This window comes from Dermochelys coriacea, chromosome 10, assembly GCF_009764565.3.
Source record: "Dermochelys coriacea isolate rDerCor1 chromosome 10, rDerCor1.pri.v4, whole genome shotgun sequence".
Lineage (NCBI taxonomy): Eukaryota > Metazoa > Chordata > Testudines > Dermochelyidae > Dermochelys > Dermochelys coriacea.
In genome coordinates, this window is record NC_050077.1 from 48,603,970 (window position 1) to 48,609,401 (window position 5,432).

The following is a 5,432-nucleotide window of genomic DNA, read 5'->3' on the forward strand; positions in this document are numbered from 1 at the left end:
GGCCTGTGGTGCTTCGAGCACCTTGGCCCAGAACATTTGGCGCAGCGAGCAGGGTACTCTGAGAAGCGATGCCGCTTTGGCCGAAGGTAGGGAAAGTGGGGAAACTGTTGCTGTCCCTACAGCGCATACCAGGATGGCCCTCGACGGAGCGCTGGGGGCCGGTAGCGAGGGTTATGAACTGGCTGGAGTTTCAACAGGCTGCAGGGGTCATGCCCCTGCAGCTGGTTGAGGGATTACACGGGTTGCGAGCGAACCGGCGCTTTGGGGCAGAGAGGCGGGCGATGGGGGAGCAAGGGTGGCTCCTGCTGACCGCCGTCCGGGCCCAGGACGAGGAGGTGCTCCGCTTACAGCGGGCACTGGAAGGGAAGACTCAGGAATGCACGGTGCAGGCAGAGACCCGTGCCATGGCTCAAGAAGTTGTCACCTCTCAGGCGGAGCGCGCCCAGGAGCTGACACGACGCTGCGAAGTGTTGGTTGCCCGGGTAGCGAATAAAAGGCGCCTTAGGTGTGGGCAGCAGCCGGTAACCACCGCCCAGGTGCGCGCGGTGACCGCTGCCCCCTCCTGGGACCCCGAGACTTGGGATGGGAATATTTGGGACTCCTCATCCTCGGACGAGGGGGGGAGGAGTCTCCTGCTGTGGCTCTGGCGCGCCCGGTCCGGGAGTTGCGGGTGCAAGGAGGCGCCCTACAGCCAGAAGTTGTCCGTTTAAAACAAGTGAGTTGCAGGAAATTGTGAAGACGTTCTGACAGGAGCCCGGGGAGAGCGGCCTGCAGTGGCTCGTGAGGGTCTTGGACAATGCAGGTAACACGGTTTTGTTGCTTTCTTATGAATTTCAACAGTTGGGGGTCCTATCGCAAGACTCTCAGGTACGTGCACAATTGGCAAACCCGCCATAGCCGCAGGCTGGGGGGCAAGACATCAAAAGCCCCTCCTTGTACTGCTGTCTGGCGGCTGCAGTGGAGGCGGCCTACCCCTCGTTGGGGGAGTTGGAGGCACAGGTGCGCCCCTGGAAGACAGTTCCGGAAGGGTGCAAACCCTCCGTCACTTGGGAATGGCCTGGGCTGTCTCCACGGGCGGGGAGATGGGGCTGGATGATGTACCGGTGACAAAATCGATTAAAGCCACAGTGTTACGCCTGGCCCCTGATGAGTTAAAACTTCCCTCCTCGCCGCCGTCATGGCAGGGAATGGGTGCGTGGGAGACTTGGCAGCCACCCTTATGCAATTGGAAGCTGCCTTGGCGGGTGCTAGGCCAAGAGCCATACGGGCTACAAAGGGACAGCAAGGTAGGGAGAAAGGGGAGTTGCGGGTGCCCCGGAAGACCTTGTGGCTAGATCTCTTGCAGGCTGGTGTCCCTCACGAGGAAATCAATGGAAAGCTGACGGCGGACTTATACAAGCAGTGGATGCAGCTGCCCCCTACCAAACGTAGTGCCAGAGGAAAAGGGGAGAAGAGTGTGGAGCGAACCAAGACCGTGGAGCCCTCTGCTCCGCCAGCCGAGTGGAAACTGCCACGCCCATATTGAGGGCGTGGCAGGTCCTCCGTTCCGTGTGTCACAGCGGCCACACACAGGAGGGAGGCGGAGGACCGACGCCCCTATGTACCCCTAGCGATTCACTGGCCGAGGGGAGGAGTCCAACACGTGTTGGCGTTGATAGATACGGGCGCTAAGGTCACCATCTTTCACTCTGCGTAGACCCAGGGCCGAGCCACTGTCATTAAAGACCTCGGAGGAGCGGAGACCCCGACGTATGAGGTTACTGTCACTCTGACCCTGGGGAAGGCTCCCCTATTCCGGGCCACTGTTTTGGTGGCCGCTATTGGAGAATACATACTGGGCATCGACGTCCTACAGGGTCGCTCTGTGGATACCCAGTACGGCCTCTTCGCGTTCAGACATCCCCGGTATGTAAGTGCGCCTCGGGTACGGGAGGTACGGGCATTGACAATCCTATGGGGCTCCCCCCCGGTGGGAGCCCGTGGTGTTGCCTCTCCCAACTGCTGTAGTATCTAAACAACAGTATCGCCTCCCTGGAGGGGAGGAGGAGATCACCCAGACAATCAGCGCGCTGTTAGAGGCCAAGATTATTCGGCCCACCTTAAGCCCGTAAAATAGCCCCCTTTGGCCAGTGCGGAAACCGGATGGGATTTGGCGTATGATGGTAGACTATCGCGAGTTGAACAGGGTCACCCCTCCGCTGACGGCGGTCGTGCCGGATATGGTGACCCTGATCGAGCACATTGCGGCAGCTGCCTTGCCCTGGCACGCCGTAATTGACCTCGCGAATGCCTTCTTTTCTATCACCATCGCCCCTGAGAGTCAGGAGCAGTTTGCCTTTTCGTGGCAGGCCCGCCAATATACTTTGTGTTCTGCCACAGGGCTGGAAGCACTCCCCAACTATTTGCCACCACTTGGTGAGTGCTGACCTTGCTCGAAAACGGCTGCCGGACATGACCCGTTGTTACCATTACATTGACGACGTGATGGTATCCGGCCCCTCCCGCAAACTGGTGGCGGATGCGTTACACGCAGTCGTTACTGGCTTGGAGGCGCGCGGATGGACTCCGAACCCACAGAAAATCCAGGGCCCCACTCAGGCAGTCTGTCTAGGTATTATGTGGGTGGGACCAGATCGGCAAATTCCTCAGAAGGTGCAACAAACGGTGCAGGGTTATCCCCTACCCCAGACGAAGAAAGAGTTGCATGCTTTCCTCGGTCTACTTGGGTTCTGGCGTGCCTTCGTTCCTTATCTAGCCTTCCTTATGCGGCCTTTGCAGGTCTTACTACGAAAGGCTGCACCCTGGCAATGACAGCGGAGCCATCAAACTGCCTTTGACCTGTGTAAAGAGGCCCTGCTCACTCATGCTCGGCTCCATGCTCCACAGCCTGGGGTCCCCTTCGAGCTCAAGGTCACCAGGGTGGTGGATGTGGCCTCTTGGGGGCTATGGCAGCAGGTAGGGGCCCAGCAAAAGGAACCGATCAGGTTCTGGTCCCGTACGTTGAAGGGGGCTGAACCAGGATACGCCCCCCTGGAAAAGCAGATCCTGGCGGTGGTCTGGGCGTTGCAGGATACTGAGCGCGTAACGGGCCTCACCCCGGTCATCGTGCACGCCCATCCCTCTGGGGCACTGGGTACGGGCAGAATCGGCCCAAAAGCAGACAGGGGTTGCACAGAGCGCAACCCACTTTAAGTGGAAGCATTACCTGCAACAGCGCATGCTGCTGGGCCGGCCCTCCCTTTCTACCCCACATGCCCTGTTACTGGGGGCCGTCACATTCGAGCATGTGCCCTCCCTCACGGAGGAGCTGCCCCCAGTGGAAGACCCTGTGCCCACCTCTCCAATAGAGGAGGCCCCCTCAGTGGACCAACTGTCCACCGAGGAGCAGGAACATGCATGGTTCATGGACAGGTCAGCCTCCTATACAGCGCAGGGAGCCAGGAAATGGCGGGCCATAGCCTATGCCCCCTATGCAGATGTCGTGGCAATGGCTTGGGGGACGGCCGGCTCCAGCCAGTGGGCTGAATTGCGGGCCGCCACCCTAACAATTGAGGGCGCCCCACCACGGGTTTACCTTTATACGGACAGCTGGGTATTATACAAGGGCCTCCGGACCTGGATAACTGCGTGGGAGGTGAAGGGTTGGGAACTTGCCGGCCGACCCCTGTGGGGAGCGGTGCTCTGGCAGCAGCTCCTGCGCTATGCCCGACGGGCCCCTCTGGCTGTGCGACATGTAGATGCCCACACAAAGGCTAAAACCTCCAAGGCCCACTGGAATGCAGCGGCCGATGCCATGGCGCGGAGGGAGGTCTTGCAGCTGGCGTAACGGTACCACGTGGAAGGAGGCCACTGAGGAGCCCAAGCAATGCAAATCACGGCCCTCCGCCAAGGCGCCTCCCTGCCCTTGGTAGCCTGTCGGACGGTTCATGCCAGTTGTCTGGTTTGCTCCCGCTTGGCGCCCATCGCCCTCCTTGGACCAACCGGCAGAATTGCTCGGGCTGCAGGTCCCTGTCAGGATTGGCAAGTGGACTATATTGGCCGCTTGCCTCAAGAGCAGCGCTGGCAGTATGCCTTTACGGCTGTGGATACATATACTGGCCTGCTGTTTGTATATTCCAGCGCCACCGCGGCCGCAGCTATTACATTGGCTGCGCTACAGCAACTGTGCTCCCGCTATAGAATTCCACGCACTCTACAGAGCAACCAAGGAACCCACTTTACGGCCCAGGCCATACGGACCTGGGCCGCAAATGTGGCAGTGGACTGGCACTACCATCTTCCGTATATGCCTACAGCAAGCAGCCTTATTGAGTGCCTGAACGGGCTCTTGAAGGATCAGATCCGTCGCCTCACCCCCACCCATATGCTCCGTGGGTGGTCTGGGGTACTGGAGCAGGCTGTCTGGCTACTCAACAATCGTTCGTTGGGTGGCCAGACGCCCTTACAGTGTCTGGTCTTTCCCTCTGCCGTACATGCCCACCTACGGGTGAGTCTCATACAGGTGCTGGGTGTGATCGACCCCGTGCAAGGCGTAATTACCCTTTACGCACCACACCCTTATGCCCTGCAGCCCGGACAGGAGGTGAACCCCTGGTCTGCCCAGTCACAGCTCCAATGTGAGCCACCATGCTTATTTTTCATCACACAGTTGATTTCAGGCTTACGATTTTATCCCCTGTATTGGTTAAGTTCAGACCACTCGTTGGGCGCCCTCTCTTGCACCAGCGCAGCAACAGAGCCACTGCAATGGGAGCAAGGGGAGGCCCTGCCTGTGTAACCTGTTTCCTTTACCTCCCGCAGGCCTAGAAACCAGCGCCCCGAGCGAGACCGAGTTGCAGGTATTGGCTAACGTGTGGTGGACGGTACCGGAGCAGGAATTGCAAGCCGCCGTAGTCCTTACCACCGGGGAAGGATGGGTATACATATTCCCCGAGTGGGAAGACTATCCTCGCATGGTCTCACTCTCCTGCTTGTCACGGTGCTCCTTATGAGCCTCACCGCTGAAGGAGCTGCCACGTCCTCCGTGAATGCCCGGTTGGTGTTAGCCCAAAGTGCTGTTAATGCAACATCATTTTGCTTACCGCATACATATGCCGTGGGTGCTGTGATGGGAACCTGTTTGCACCGACCTGATCCTCGTCCAGCACTATTCCTTACTGAAGACAATTGATAAGACTATTACATATATGGATTTGTATGCTTTGGGTCCCGCCCAATATAATTTAGATGCATCTATGTATTCATTTCGTTTGGCCAATGTAAGTGTTGCCTCCTTTTGTATGTTCTTTGTAAATGCCAGGCACGTTGGGGCAAATCACACCAATGTGGAGTTAACCTGTAATGAAAGCACTGAGGTTTCATTTGCATACGGGCATATGAAATTGCCCACAGGATGGTTTCTCTTATGTGGCAGGACCGCTTATTCTTTCATT